This window comes from Carcharodon carcharias, chromosome 24 (genome assembly GCF_017639515.1).
Source record: "Carcharodon carcharias isolate sCarCar2 chromosome 24, sCarCar2.pri, whole genome shotgun sequence".
Lineage (NCBI taxonomy): Eukaryota > Metazoa > Chordata > Chondrichthyes > Lamniformes > Lamnidae > Carcharodon > Carcharodon carcharias.
In genome coordinates, this window is record NC_054490.1 from 4,372,810 (window position 1) to 4,388,016 (window position 15,207).

The following is a 15,207-nucleotide window of genomic DNA, read 5'->3' on the forward strand; positions in this document are numbered from 1 at the left end:
CACCTGCGGTCTGTCCGTAAGAATGACCCAAACCTCCCTGTCGCTTGCCATTTTATCACACCACCCTGCTCTCTTGCCCACATGTCTCTCCTAGGCTTGCTGCATTGTTCCAGTGAAGCCCAACGCAAACTGGAGGAACAACACCTCATCTTCCGACTAGGCACTTTACAGCCTTCCAGACTGAATATTGAATTCAACAGCTTTAGGTCGTGAACTCCCTCCTCCATCCCCACCCCCTTTCTGTTTCTTCCCACTTCCTTTTGTTTTCCAATAAATTATATAGATTTGTCTTTTTCCCACCTATTTCCATTATTTTTAAATCTTTTATGCTCCCCCACCCCCACTAGAGCGATACCTTGAGTGCCCTACCATCCATTCTTAATGAGCACATTTGTTTAGATAATATCACCAACTTTAACACCTCTGTGTTCTTTTGTTCTGTTGTCTGTGACATCTTTTGATCATCTGCTTCTATCATCCGCCCCCTGTGTGCTCCGCCCCCCTTGCTCCTCCCCCTCCCCCCTCGTGCTCCGCCCCCTCCCCCTCTTGCTCCTCCCCTCTCCCCTCGTGCTCCTCCCCCTCGTGCTCCTTCCCCTCTTGCTCCTCCCCCTCCTCCCTGCTCTGCCCCTGCCCCGCGTGCTCCGCCCCTCCCCCCGCATGCTCCGCCCCCTCTCCGCGCGTCCCCCGCCCCCTCCCCAGTGTGCTCCGCCCCCTGCCCCCCCGCGTGCTCCGCCCCTCCCCCTCTTGCTCCTCCCGCTCCCCCCGTGCTCCGCCCCCTCTCCCTGCGTCCTACGCCCCTTCCCCACGCGTGCTCCGCCCCCTGCCCCCCGTGTGCTCCGCCCCTCCCGCTCTTGCTCCTCCCCCTCCGCTCTTGCTCCGCCCCTTCCCCTCTTGCTCCGCCCCCTCCCCCCTCGTGCTAAGCACCTTCCCAGACCCGCGTGCTCCACCCCCTCCCCACCGCGTGCTCCTCCCCCTCTATCTGCGTGCTTTCTGCCCGCAGGCTCGCTCCGCCCCTCACTCTCGTACGTGATTCCCGCCCGCAGCATTGCTCCGCCCCTCCCTCCGCGTGCTCCCTGCCCATAGTGTCTCTCCCCCTCCCCTCCCGTCGGCCACTGTGCGCTTCCGGCCCCTCCGGATCCAAGCTGCCCGGCGTTCCGTGCCTTTTGCGCATGCGTCTCCCGCTGTGCAGGGACGAGCCTGGTGGAGGGGGGGGGCGTTACCACTCATCACGTGTTGGTCGCGTGCCAGCAGTGGCGGTTACGAATGTGAAGCACGAGGGCGGAGCGGGTGGTAAAGGTGGGGTTTCCCAGGCGAGAAGGAAAGGATCAGGTGAGGGGGTGGAATGGGGGGGACTGGGGGAGGGTGATGGGGGGAGGGGGAGGGGGACTGGGGGAGGGGGAGGGGGGATGGGGGAGGGGGAGGGGGAGGGGGAATTTGGGGAATGGTGATTGGGGGATGGGGAATAGGGAGGGAGAATGGGGAGGGAGGAGGGGTGATAGGGTGGGGGGAATGGGAGGTGGAATAGGGAGTGGGGGAGGAGGGGAATGGGGGAGGGGGGAATGGGGGAGGGGGGAATGGGAGGCGGAATGCCGAATGTGGGAGGGGGGATGGGGGAGGGGGGATGGGGGAGGGGGAATGGGGGAGGGGGGAATGGGAGGGGGGGGAATGGGAGGGGGGGGGAATGGGAGGGGGGGAATGGGAGGGGGGGAATGGGAGGCGGAATGCCGAATCTGGGAGGGGGGATGGGGAGGGGGAGGGGGAAATGGGGAGGGGAGATGGGCGGAGTGGGGAATGGTGAAGGGGGAATGGGGAATGGGGAGGGGGAGGGGGGGAATGGGGAGGGGGAGGGGGGGAATGGGGAGGGGGATGGGGAATGGGGAGGAGGGAATGGGGGAGGGGGGATGGGGAGGGGGGATGGGGGAATGGGGGATGGGGAGAGGGGTAATAGTGAGGAGGGGGAATGGGGAGGAGAGGGGTAATAGTGAGGAGGGGGAATGGGGAGGAGAGGGGTAATAGTGAGAAGGAATGGGTAGGAGGGGGTAATGGTGAGGAGGGGTAATGGGGAGGAGAGGGGTAATAGTGAGGAGGGGGAATGGGGAGGAGAGGGGTAATAGTGAGAAGGAATGGGTAGGAGGGGGTAATGGTGAGGAGGGGTAATGGGGAGGAGGGGGGTAATAGTGAGGAGAGGGAATGGGGAGGGGGGAGGGGGGAATGGGGGATGGGGGAGGGGGAAGGGGAATGGGGGAGGGGGAATGGTGATTGGGGAGGGGGGAATGGGGGGAACGGTGATTGGGGGAGGGGAATGCGGAGGGGGGGTGGGGAGGGGGGATGGGGAGGGGGAATGGGGGAGTGGGAATGGGGCGAACGGTGATTGGGGGAGGGGGAATGGGGAGGAGGGATGGGGAGGGGGAATGAGTGGAATGGTGATTGGGGGAGGGGGGAATGGGGAGGGGGGAATGGGGAGGGGGGAATGGGGAGGGGGAATGGGGGAGGGGGAATGGGGAGGGGGAATGGGGGAGGGAGGAAAGGGGGGAGGGGGAGTGGGGGAGTGGGGAATGGGGGAGGGGGAGGGGGAATTGGGGAGGAGGGAATGGGGAGATGGGGGAGTGGGGAATGGGGAAGGGGGAAGGGGGAATGGGGAGGGGGAGGGGGAAATGGGGAGGAGGGAATGGGGGAGGGGGGATGGGGAGGGGGGATGGGGGAATGGGGGATTGGGAGAGGGGTAATAGTGAGGAGAAGGAATGGGGAGGAGAGGGGTAATGGTGAGGAGAAGGAATGGGGAGGAGAGTGGTAATAGTGAGGAGAAGGAATGGGGAGGAGAGGGGTAATGGTGAGGAGAAGGAATGGGGAGGAGAGTGGTAATAGTGAGGAGAAGGAATGGGGAGGAGAGTGGTAATAGTGGAGAGGGGGAATGGGGAGGAGAAGGGTAATAGTGAGGAGAAGGAATGGGGAGGAGAGGGGTAATGGTGAGGAGAAGGAATGGGGAGGAGAGTGGTAATAGTGAGGAGAAGGAATGGGGAGGAGAGTGGTAATAGTGGAGAGGGGGAATGGGGAGGAGAAGGGTAATAGTGAGAAGGAATGGGTAGGAGGGGGTAATGGTGAGGAGGGGTAATGGGGAGGAGGGGGGTAATAGTGAGGAGAGGGAATGGGGAGGGGGGGTGGGGAGGGGGGGAATGGGGGATGGGGAGGGGGAGGGGGAATGGGGAGGGGGGAATGGGGGAGGGGGAATGGTGATTGGGGGAGGGGGGAATGGGGGGGAACGGTGATTGGGGGAGGGGGAATGCGGAGGGGGGATGGGGAGGGGGGAATGGGGGGAACGGTGATTGGGGGAGGGGGAATGGGGAGGAGGGATGGGGAGGGGGAATGAGTGGAATGGTGATTGGGGGAGGGGGGAATGGGGAGGGGGAATGGGGAGGGGGAATGGGGAGGGGGAATGGGGGAGGGAGGAAAGGGGGGAGGGGGAATGGGGGAGGGGGAGTGGGGGAGTGGGGAATGGGGGAGGGGGAGGGGGAAATGGGGAGGAGGGAATGGGGAGATGGGGGAGTGGGGAATGGGGAAGGGGGAAGGGGGAGGGGGAGGGGGAAATGGGGAGGAGGGAATGGGGGAGGGGGGATGGGGGAATGGGGGATTGGGAGAGGGGTAATAGTGAGGAGAAGGAATGGGGAGGAGAGGGGTAATGGTGAGGAGGGGGAATGGGAGGAGAGGGGTAATGGTGAGAAGGAATGGGGAGGAGAGTGGTAATAGTGGAGAGGGGGAATGGGGAGGAGAAGGGTAATAGTGAGAAGGAATGGGTAGGAGGGGGTAATGGTGAGGAGGGGTAATGGGGAGGAGGGGGGTAATAGTGAGGAGAGGGAATGGGGAGGGGGGAGGGGGGAATGGGGGATGGGGGAGGGGGAAGGGGAATGGGGGAGGGGGAATGGTGATTGGGGAGGGGGGAATGGGGGGAACGGTGATTGGGGGAGGGGGAATGCGGAGGGGGGGTGGGGAGGGGGGATGGGGAGGGGGAATGGGGGAGTGGGAATGGGGCGAACGGTGATTGGGGGAGGGGGAATGGGGAGGAGGGATGGGGAGGGGGAATGAGTGGAATGGTGATTGGGGGAGGGGGGAATGGGGAGGGGGGAATGGGGAGGGGGAATGGGGGAGGGGGAATGGGGAGGGGGAATGGGGGAGGGAGGAAAGGGGGGAGGGGGAGTGGGGGAGTGGGGAATGGGGGAGGGGGAGGGGGAATTGGGGAGGAGGGAATGGGGAGATGGGGGAGTGGGGAATGGGGAAGGGGGAAGGGGGAATGGGGAGGGGGAGGGGGAAATGGGGAGGAGGGAATGGGGGAGGGGGGATGGGGAGGGGGGATGGGGGAATGGGGGATTGGGAGAGGGGTAATAGTGAGGAGAAGGAATGGGGAGGAGAGGGGTAATGGTGAGGAGAAGGAATGGGGAGGAGAGTGGTAATAGTGAGGAGAAGGAATGGGGAGGAGAGTGGTAATAGTGGAGAGGGGGAATGGGGAGGAGAAGGGTAATAGTGAGAAGGAATGGGTAGGAGGGGGTAATGGTGAGGAGGGGTAATGGGGAGGAGGGGGGTAATAGTGAGGAGAGGGAATGGGGAGGGGGGGGTGGGGAGGGGGGAATGGGGGATGGGGAGGGGGAGGGGGAATGGGGAGGGGGGAATGGGGGAGGGGGAATGGTGATTGGGGGAGGGGGGAATGGGGGGAACGGTGATTGGGGGAGGGGGAATGCGGAGGGGGGATGGGGAGGGGGGAATGGGGGGAACGGTGATTGGGGGAGGGGGAATGGGGAGGAGGGATGGGGAGGGGGAATGAGTGGAATGGTGATTGGGGGAGGGGGGAATGGGGAGGGGGAATGGGGAGGGGGAATGGGGAGGGGGAATGGGGGAGGGAGGAAAGGGGGGAGGGGGAATGGGGGAGGGGGAGTGGGGGAGTGGGGAATGGGGAGGGGGAGGGGGAAATGGGGAGGAGGGAATGGGGAGATGGGGGAGTGGGAATGGGGAAGGGGGAAGGGGGAGGGGGAGGGGGAAATGGGGAGGAGGGAATGGGGGAGGGGGGATGGGGGAATGGGGGATTGGGAGAGGGGTAATAGTGAGGAGAAGGAATGGGGAGGAGAGGGGTAATGGTGAGGAGGGGGAATGGGGAGGAGAGGGGTAATGGTGAGAAGGAATGGGGAGGAGAGTGGTAATAGTGGAGAGGGGGAATGGGGAGGAGAAGGGTAATAGTGAGAAGGAATGGGTAGGAGGGGGTAATGGTGAGGAGGGGTAATGGGGAGGAGGGGGGTAATAGTGAGGAGAGGGAATGGGGAGGGGGGGTGGGGAGGGGGGAATGGGGGATGGGGAGGGGGAGGGGGAATGGGGAGGGGGGAATGGGGGAGGGGGAATGGTGATTGGGGGAGGGGGGAATGGGGGGAACGGTGATTGGGGGAGGGGGAATGCGGAGGGGGGATGGGGAGGGGGGAATGGGGGGAACGGTGATTGGGGGAGGGGGAATGGGGAGGTGGGATGGGGAGGGGGAATGGGGGGAATGGTGATTGGGGGAGGGGGGATGGGAGGGCAAATGGGGGAGGGGGAAATGGGGGAGGGGTGATGGGGGAAATGGGGGTAATGGGGAGGAGAGGGGTAATAGTGAGGAGAAGGCATAGGGAGGAGAGGGGTAATGGTGAGGAGGGGGAATGGGGAGGAGAGGGGTAATGGTGAGGAGGAGGAATGGGGAGCAGGGGGTAAATGTTAGAGGGAGAATGGGGAGGTGAGTGGTAATAGTGGAGAGGGGGAATGGCGAGGAGAGGTGTAAATGTTAGGGGGAGAATGGGAAGGAGAGGGCTAATAGTTGAGAGGGAGAATGGGGAGGAGAGGGGTAATGGTGAGGAGAGGGGTAATGGGGAGGAGGAGGAATGGGGAGGAGGGGGTAAATGTTAGGGGGAGAATGGGGAGGAGAGGGGTAATAGTGGAGAGGGGGAATGGGGCAGAGAGGGGTAATAGTGGAGAGGGAATGGGGAGGAGGGGGTAATGGTGAGGAGGGGGAATGGTGAGGAGAGGGGTAATAGTGAGGAGAGGGAATGGGGAGGAAGGGGTAATGCTGAGGAGGAGGAATGGGGAAGAGAGGGGTAAATGTTAGGGGGAGAATGGGGAGGAGAGAGGTAATAGTGAGGAGGGGGAATGGGGAGGAAAGGGGTAAATGTTAGGGGGAGAATGGGGAGGAGAGGGGTAATAGTGGAGAGGGGGAATGGGGAAGAGGGGGTAATAGTGAGGAGGGGAATGGATGAGACGGTAATGGGGGAAAGAGGGTAACAGTGAGGGTGGGAAGAATGAGGGCGAATGGGAGAAAGAGCTGACACAAAAACAGAATTACCTGGAAAAACTCAGCAGGTCTGGCAGCATCGGCGGAGAAGAAAAGAGTTGACGTTTCGAGTCCTCATGACCCTTCGACAGAACTTGAGTTCGAGTCCAAGAGAGAGTTGAAATATAAGCTGGTTTAAGGTGTGTGTGTGTGGGGGGCGGAGGGGGGGGGAGGGGTGGGGGGGTGGGTTGGATGACCCTAACCCTAACCCTAACCCCACCACACCCCCACACACACACACCTTAAACCAGCTTATATTTCACCCCTTTTCTATTTCTACTTAGTTCTGTCGAAGGGTCATGAGGACTCGAAATGTCAACTCTTTTCTTCTCCGCCGACGCTGCCAGACCTGCTGAGTTTTTCCAGGTAATTCTGTTTTTGTTTTGGATTTCCAGCATCCGTAGTTTTTTGTTTTTATCTCTGGGAGAAAGAGGTGAATGGGCAAAGGTAGGAAGTGGGGGATTGGGGAGGGGAGGTGGAAGGGGGTGGGGCAGTGGAAGAGGGGTGTGGAAATGGGGAGGATGGAGTTTGGTAAGGGAAATGGGAAAGGGTCAGGATCTGGGGATTACCTAACAGAGCTTTGGAGAAAATGCTGGAATGTGTGGGTCTCAGTTGCACAGCTCCAGCACACAGCCAGCACAGACTCGAGGGGCTGAATGGCCTCCTCCCATGCTGTAAGATGCATGATTCTGTAACCATGGCAAAATAGCAATGGGAGCGGTGATAATGGGAATTTCCCATGTGAACAGGTAACGCAATGGTTACTGGCTGTGAGCAGCAGGTGCCAGTGAAGCTACACTGTGTCCTGAACCACTGGATCCACAGCACCTGCTGGAATTGAATCATTTTCTGTGCTTAACGACACTAACACATTTATGCACAAATGTTCTGGTGGTTTCTTTCTAGTCTATTTAAGAGCCTGCAGTCAAGATGTCGAATGAACAACAGGTGAGGGGAAAACAGCTTGAAACTATCACATCGCCTCATATCGGAGGGTCAGAACTGAGGGAGAGTGGCATTGTTGGAAGGTCAGCAATGAGGGAGTGCAGCATTGTCACATGGTCAGTAGTGAGGCAGTGCAGCACTGTTACAGGGCCGGTACTGAGGGAGTGCTGTACTGTCGCAGGGTCAGTGCTGAGGGAGTGCTGCACTGTCGATGGGCCAGTACTCGGGGAATGCCCACAATTGGAAGAAGATCAGGGCCTCATTTCTCCTCTGTACCCTGGGCCCACTATTCCCCCCTTAACCATCAACAATAATAGAACTGATAATCTCTGTTTATTTTCTTTCGTTGATGTTTTGGGGGCCTTGCTGTGCACAAATTGGCATCTGCAATCCCTAACGTTTTCCAATTGAGAACGTTTAAAGGCAATTCGGGAAGGGCAATAAATGCTGGCCTTGTCAGTGATGTTGATATCCAGGAAAGAGTAAAGAGAAGAAATCCACTTTCATGCCTGCTCCTCATATCCCTTGATTTCCTGAGAGATCGAAAATCTGTTCATCCCGACCTTAAATGTATTCAATAATGGACTATCCACAAGGATTCACAACCCTCCGAGTGAAGAAAGTCTCCTCACCTCAGTCCTAAATGACTGGTCCCTTATCCTGAGACTGTGCCCCGTGTTTTAGATTGTCCGACCAGGGGGAACAGTCTCTCCGCGTCTACCCTGTCAAGTCCCTTCAGAATCTTGAATGTTTGAATGAGATCGCCCCTCATTCTTCTGAACTCCAGTGAATATCGACACAACGTACTCAGCCTCCCATCACAGGACTTCCCTCTCTCCCCAGGGACCAAGCGAGTGAGCCTTTGCTCTACCCACTCCAATGCAAGTGTAGCCTAATTTGGAGCTACATCAAAAAGCCAGCACAGAGTGGATGGGCTGAATGGCTTCCTCCCATGCTGTAAGCCCATGATTCTGTAACCGTCACAAATACCAAGGTGAGCAGTGTGATAATGGGAATTTCTCATGTAAACACGTCACGCTGTGGTTACTGGCTGTGGCCAATAGGCAGCATTGTAGCTTCACTGTGTCCTGAACCACTGTATCGTCAGCATCTGCTCGTCCTGAATCTGTTTCTGTGCCCAGTAACATCGAGACAGCTAACGCACAAATGTTGTGGTGCTTTCTTTCTAGTTGCATCCAGGATCTGCATCTTCTTTGAAGCGCATGGAGCAGGTGAGATGAAAACAGCTTTACTAAGTCAGAACAATTCTCCCCCACCCCTTGCCACTCCCTCACACTGCTGCTTTCTGAAGCTATACAGACGCTTATCCTGCTGCTGTCTGTGCGGCCTTGCTATGCGCAGCCCACTGTGTTTCCCCAGATCACAACAGGGACTGCATGCTGAAAGGGATTCAAAGCGCATGGAGCTCTTTGGATCGTTTTGTGGTGGTGAGAGTCCACTGTTAGCCGGATTACATGCCGACGTCAGTGCACCGCTCCCTTCATGTTTCAGTCAGTACCCACATGTGCTATTCCTTTAACTCTGCTTAATTCCAAACAGAACTCACCCTGTGCATCGCTCAGGGAGGTCTGTTGCCATCTGTGTGGGTGATCACTCCCATCCGCGGTTATCCTTGCAAGTTGTTGCCTCTGTCCCTAAATGCACACAACTGAATGGAAAAAAAAAGCACACTCACGGCCATGGATAATGCAATTTCCGCCCCCCCACTTTCAATCCCTGTAACAACTTCAATATTGTATCTACTCCACATCCTGTGTTTGTGAATAGCCCATTAATACACAAAGGTGTTTTGATGAGATAATTCTAGTCTTGTCAGCCTGATCAGATTTCTGAAGGAGCTTTACCGTGGGTTAACAGTTTTGAGATGAACATTTCCATGAATTGTGTGTGTGTTTTGGGAAGGGGGGTGTGATTGTGGCGGTGGGCCTGGGGGTGAGTGGTGGCAGTGGGGGCCATGCAGGTACCTTGGTGGTTATTTTGGAAGTCCAGCTAGCAGCTTGGCCACAATGGATTCACTTGACAATCTGGACAAGCACGTAGCGTTGAGCGGCCTGATAGCGCCAGAGGTTTCTTGGTTCACATATTGATGAAGTCAATCCACCATGCCTGTGTCTCTGTTTTCTTAATTTCATTCCAGCTCCCAGCTTGTGTTAAAGGTTAAAGTACCAAGTCCACTTGGTTCTTGTGAGATGAAATTTAGCCAATTTTGATGACAATAAATTTACCGTGCAGTCACTTGAACCTTAATGTCCTCTTCCTTTCAGTAAAATGCATTCTTGCTGAAGGATTGGCTGCATTGCCTTGGAGGCAGTGCAGTGAATGTTCACAAGATGGGTGCCTAGGAGAGAGGTGCTATGATAGGAACATAGGAACAGGAGTAGGCAATTCTGTCTCTGGAGCCTGCTCTACCGTTCAAGTAGATCGTGATTTGATTGAAGGATATAAGATCCTGAACAGTGTTAACAAGGTGGACGTGGAAAGGACGTTTCCTCTTGTGAGTGAGTCCAGAACTAGGGGGCACTGTTTTAAAATCAGGGGTCGCCCTTTTAGGACAGAGATGAGGAGAAAGTTTTTCTCTCTGAGGGTTGTGCGACTTTGGAACTCTCTGCCTCAGAAGGCAGTGGATGTGGGGTCACTGAATATTTTTAAGGCAGAGGTAGATAGATTCATGTCAGGCAAGGGAATCAAAGGTTATCAGGGGTAGATGGGAATGTGGAGTTTGAAACACAAGCAGCTCAGCCACGATCTTATTGAATGGTGGAGCAGGCTTGAGTGGCCAAATGGCCTACTCCTGCTCCTATTTCTTATGTTCTTATGTCTATCGGAATTTACCAGGAGCTGCTGTTGGCATCAAGTTTGGAGAACACCATGCTCTTGGAGAGTTTGATCAAGCCGTCATCCACCAAGGACATTGGGTGCATTTCCTTTGCCACCGCATTGTTGAGTTGTATCAGGTTAACACAGATGCGAATGGACCTGTTTGATTTTGGAAGTGGGACCATGCTGGATACCATTCTGTTGGCTGAGTGATGGGGAAGATGACCCCATCTTGGCCAGCTCATCAAGTTGCTGTTGTACTCGCTTCATAAGCAGGTGCTGTATTTTCTGTGGTGTAAACAGGCACACACAGGTTTGGCATTGTTTCTCGGTGTTATGCTGTATGCTGCCTTCAGTCGCCCGAGCCCAGTGAAAAGCCTTGGAAATTATTTTTTCAAATCGGACCCAGATCCTTGCTGGCTAATCTCTTTGACCTTTTGAATGAAGTTGAGGTCCTGATCACCAGGAAAATGCTTGGTTGTGGAGCACATATAGAATCTCCCATATTCATTTGTTTTTTACATTGGAGCGTTGTTTGCAACGTACCTTTGACCTGGAGCTTGATGCCCGCTGGTCCGCACAACTATGTTGTAGGTGGCATCAGACATTGTTTCACTAGCCACAGTTCCTTATTGGACAGGACCATCACAATGGCTCCCGTATCTAACTTGAAATTTGTGAGGTGACCATTTACTGAGATGTTCTCCTTCCGAAGTGTGAATCTGGGATCCTTAATTTCACCCACAAAGTGTTGCTGGACTCCTTGGTGTGGCTCAACAATGTTGTGGACTCTTTTGGAATCCTCTGCGCATCTCGTGGTTTTGGACTTGCACACCTTACCAGAGTGCCCCAGCTGGTTACAGCGGAAGGACTGCACGGTGAATCCTGGGCACTGCTTGTGCCTGTGAAGTTTTTTGATGCCACAGCGCTGACATGATCTGCCACTATCTGGAGTTTTGCTTGGTTGTTGTCTCCTCACTCTTTTGTTGCTTTATGAGCTGGACTGTCGGTGTTGTTGTGTACTGTGATTTAACTCCGTCATACAAAATGGATCTATTCTGCTGGCAGACTTCAGATTGTCTGACAGTTTGAATGGCTTGTTCCAACGTCAGACTTTCTTTACGTTAGGGAAAGTCTGAGAATGTATCATCAGCGACTCCCACTACTGTTCGGTTACTTGTGAGCTCCAACTTAAGGTCACCATAGTCACAGCCTTCAGCCAACCTGTATCACTCCTTTGTGAAAGGGTCTACAGTTTCTATGGGCTTATTGCTTCTCAGATGAAAGTTGGTGTCAAATGACTTCATGACTTTTTCAAAATTGTCGGAAGATTCATTTATTCCTTGCCAGGCAATTATGTCCTTGGCTGTTGGGCCCTCTGACTACAGTTGTATATTTACTTGTTCAGCCTCTGTTTTCTTATTGAAGCCTGAAGCTATCATGTACCTTAAAAATGATCTTCTCCATGACAACCAATTTTACACCTGGTCTGGCCCTTCCATCTGCCTTAATTGGCCTGACAGCGTCGACTTACCATCCATTGTTGTTTTTAGTACAGGGGAGTAAAGCTTTAATTTTTTGCTATGAAACAGCTGATGATAAATGCTGAGCTGTTCAAATCCCAGAGGGAAATGAAACAACTGTCACAACTAATTTTCAATTTGTATAAATTTCGAGATGCGGGCTTTGAATTCAGTAGTAATAAGACTGCCAAGTCTGATAGGTTTTCACAAACTAGATTAAACATTTATTAAAAGGAGAAATGATTTTAAACACATATATAGATCTACAAATTATTACTATGATAACTTCTAAATCCCCTAATCAATCTAACTCCCAGTTACCCTTTCATTAAAGCAACAGATAGACACATAGAATTTAAAAGACCCAGGCAAAGAAACATGATACTCTGAACAGGTCAAATCCCAAGTGAATTTTCTTAACTTCAGTCCTTTGAGCATCTTGAGGCATCGATGCTGAAGGCTTTTCCACACTTCTTAAAATCTTAAGATCTTAAAATGCCTTCCCTTACAAACAGTCGTCTCTGCTTTATACCATATCTTCCTCTTTAAATGCAAGTTGTTTCATTATGTCTTTGGACTTTAACTCTCCGGTAATAAGACCCTTTCCTAGCACTAAGCTTTACCATTTTTTGAAATCGGAACCAGATCCTTGCTGGCTAATATCATTGACCTTTTGAATGAAGTTGAGGTCCTACTCATCAGGAAAATGCCATTTAATCTTTGGGAAAAATAAACACACTGTTTCTAAGCTTCACCTGGCTAGGTGACACATTTCACCCCTCCAGTCTAGTTAATTTCAAAATACAAATGTTCCCTTGACACCTGGTGTTTCTAAACCTCCCCATGTTTATCTAATTAACATTTCAAATCTAACCTCTCTTCTTAGATCAAAGCGCCCAGACTAATTCAGTTAAGTCTCTCTCTCTCACACACACACACACACACACACACACACACACACAAACACATATAGACATATCCCATTATTACTCTACTTTGCAATACATTCCAATAACATTCTGAGAATTATTATATCTTTGACATTTTTGTTTTATTAAAGTTGAGCTGCAGTAATAATTTTTTTTCTCTGCTTCCTGCACTTGTTGGGATTTGGCGGGGGCTCCTGTAATGGTCAGGGAGCTGTTTTAAAAACTCCACCGATTCTTAAGACAACCTTTTAAACGAATCACTTTGGCTAGCTGGTTGGTTTTCTGTCTGAATAATCGAATCAAAGCCAATTATTTTTCCTTGCTCCTGTTTAAATACTCCTTTTCTTTCCGATTTGTCATGTGATTGCCGTGTGTTATGGCGCCGACTCTGGACCAGGCTGCAACATTCTTCAAGCTGTGCACTTTAAAACAATCAGCATGCCAGTGCTACCTGATCATTCCACCTACTCTGAAAGTTAACTTCAGCCTTTTTCTGGAGTTGGCTCACCCTTTTGTGATCTGGCGAGGTCCTTTGACTTTGCTTTCGATCGGGTCTCGCAACGGACCTTGACGTTCTCTGGTGGAGAAGCTGCAGAGGAGATCTTTCTTCTGGCACTCAGCCTCTATGCCTGTAAATGAAGTGTTTTAGCTGGTCTTTGGCCGTGTCTTCAAGGTCTTCTGGTTCAGTGCTCTTTTCTCAGGTCAGATTGCAGTTTCTTTACTTCTCCATCCCCAGGGCTTTTGGGGTCCTTTGCTTGCTGCCAACGTGTTGTAAGGCTGTTTGTTGTCCCATGAAGAGTTCTAGAGGATTGGGTAGTTGAACATTAATTGTTTATTGGAAACATACAATTCTATATGTTTCTAGAAGATACAGCCCTGACTTTGTGCTATCTTCATTCCAACTTCTTCCAGACCCTGTCTACCATGTGACTCTCTACATCTTGGTCTGGGTGACACCGTTCCCTCAGTCCCACATTAACCCTTACTGTCCCGAACAGTTGGGGTAGAAAATCAGCCATGTTCATAATGAATGGCGGAGCAGGCTCAAGGGGCCAAATGGGATATTTCTGCTCCTATTTCCTGTGCCCTTATATGCTTCAAACCCATGATCTGGATCACTGTCACCTTGCTGCTTGTGGTAGCTTGCTGTGCTCCAGTCTGGCTGTGGTGCCTCCTCCACTAGAGCAGTGACTACACTTCAGACATTATTTCACAGGCTGCCCAATGCTCTGGGGAATCCAGTGGTTGTGCCAAAGCCCTATAGTTGTGCAAGCTGGACTTCTGAATGAGGGAGGGAAAATGGGAAGGATCAGTTCTGGTCCAAGATTTGAAGATTCAACTTGAAAAGCTGACAGGAGCATATGAGCGTAAAGATTATTGTTTGCTGTGAGGTAGCTCACCATCCTGAGGTAACGTTCCATGGACTTGCCTACACAACTCATTGAGCACCTGAAAATGTTATCACTTGGTTCTGTGAGACTCAGCTGGGAGCTGAGTTTTGCACAGGGTGTTAGATGAAAGCCGGAACAAATTTCTTGAATGAGAGCCAGCACTGGCACCATAGGCTGAATGTCCCCTTCCCGTGTAGTATAACTCGGGATTCTGTACATGTCGCAAATATCAATGTGATCACTGACAATGGGAATTTCCCATGTAAACAGGTAATGCTGTTCTTACTGTCTGCGGCCAGCAGGTGGCAGCTTAGGCTCACTGTATCCTGCACCACAGTATCCGCAGCATCTGCCGCTATTGATCAACTTCTTTGCCTAGCCACATTGACACAGCTAACACACACATTCTGGTGATTTCTTTTCCAGACGGTTGGGAGGCCTGAGTCTTCAATGATGCAATCACATCAGGTGAGGTGAAAACAGCTTTATTAAATCAGCGCAATCTCCTCCTCGCACCACTGCTTTCTGAAGCTATACTGATGCTTGTTTATCCTGCTTCTGTTGAGAGATCTTGCTGTACATGCCCAAATGTGTCTCCCTATGTTACAACAGGGAGCGCACACTGAAAGAGATTCACAGTCTGGCAAAGGCTTTGAGATGCCCTGTGTTTGTGAAAGGGGCGAGAGAAAGAGGAGTGATGTTAGCTGTGGCTTAGTGGCTGCTCCTTTCTTTCATCTGAGTCCAAAGGGTGTGGGTTTGAGGCCCAAATCCAGAGACTTCAGCTTCCTAACCCAGACAGACACTTCCCCAGTGCTGCTGCTGAGAGGGCGCAGCACTGCCGGAGGTTCAGTACTGAGGGAGTGCTGCACTGTCGGAGGTTCAGTACTGAGGAACGCCGCACTGTCGGAGGGTCAGTACTGAGGGAGTGCTGCACTGTCGGAGTGTCAGTACTGAGGGAGTGCTGCACTGTCGGAGGTTCAGTACTGAGGGAGTGCTGCACTGTTGTCAGTACTGAGGGAGCGTCGTACTGTCGGAGGGTCAGTACTGAGGGAGCACCGCACTGTCGGAGGGTCCGTATTGAGGGAGTGCGGCACTTTTGGAGTGTCAGTACTGAGGGAGTGCTGCACTGTCAGAGGGTCAGTACTGAGGGAGCGCCGCACTGTCGGTGGGTCAGTACTGAGGGAGCGCCGCACTGTCGCAGGGTCCGTATTGAAGGAGCGCTGCACTGTCGGAGGGTCAGTACT

The 15,207-nt window shown here is 53.2% G+C and overlaps 1 long non-coding RNA gene across 1 annotated transcript; it reads left to right on the forward strand.

The window, feature by feature from the left end:
- Positions 1 to 1,137: 1,137 nt before the first annotated feature.
- On the forward strand, positions 1,138 to 14,430 carry LOC121269321. The gene is made up of 4 exons (XR_005941338.1): positions 1,138 to 1,329; positions 7,244 to 7,365; positions 8,473 to 8,514; positions 14,390 to 14,430. It is a non-coding gene; the product is annotated as an uncharacterized LOC121269321 (long non-coding RNA).
- The last annotated feature ends 777 nt before the right edge of the window (positions 14,431 to 15,207 follow it).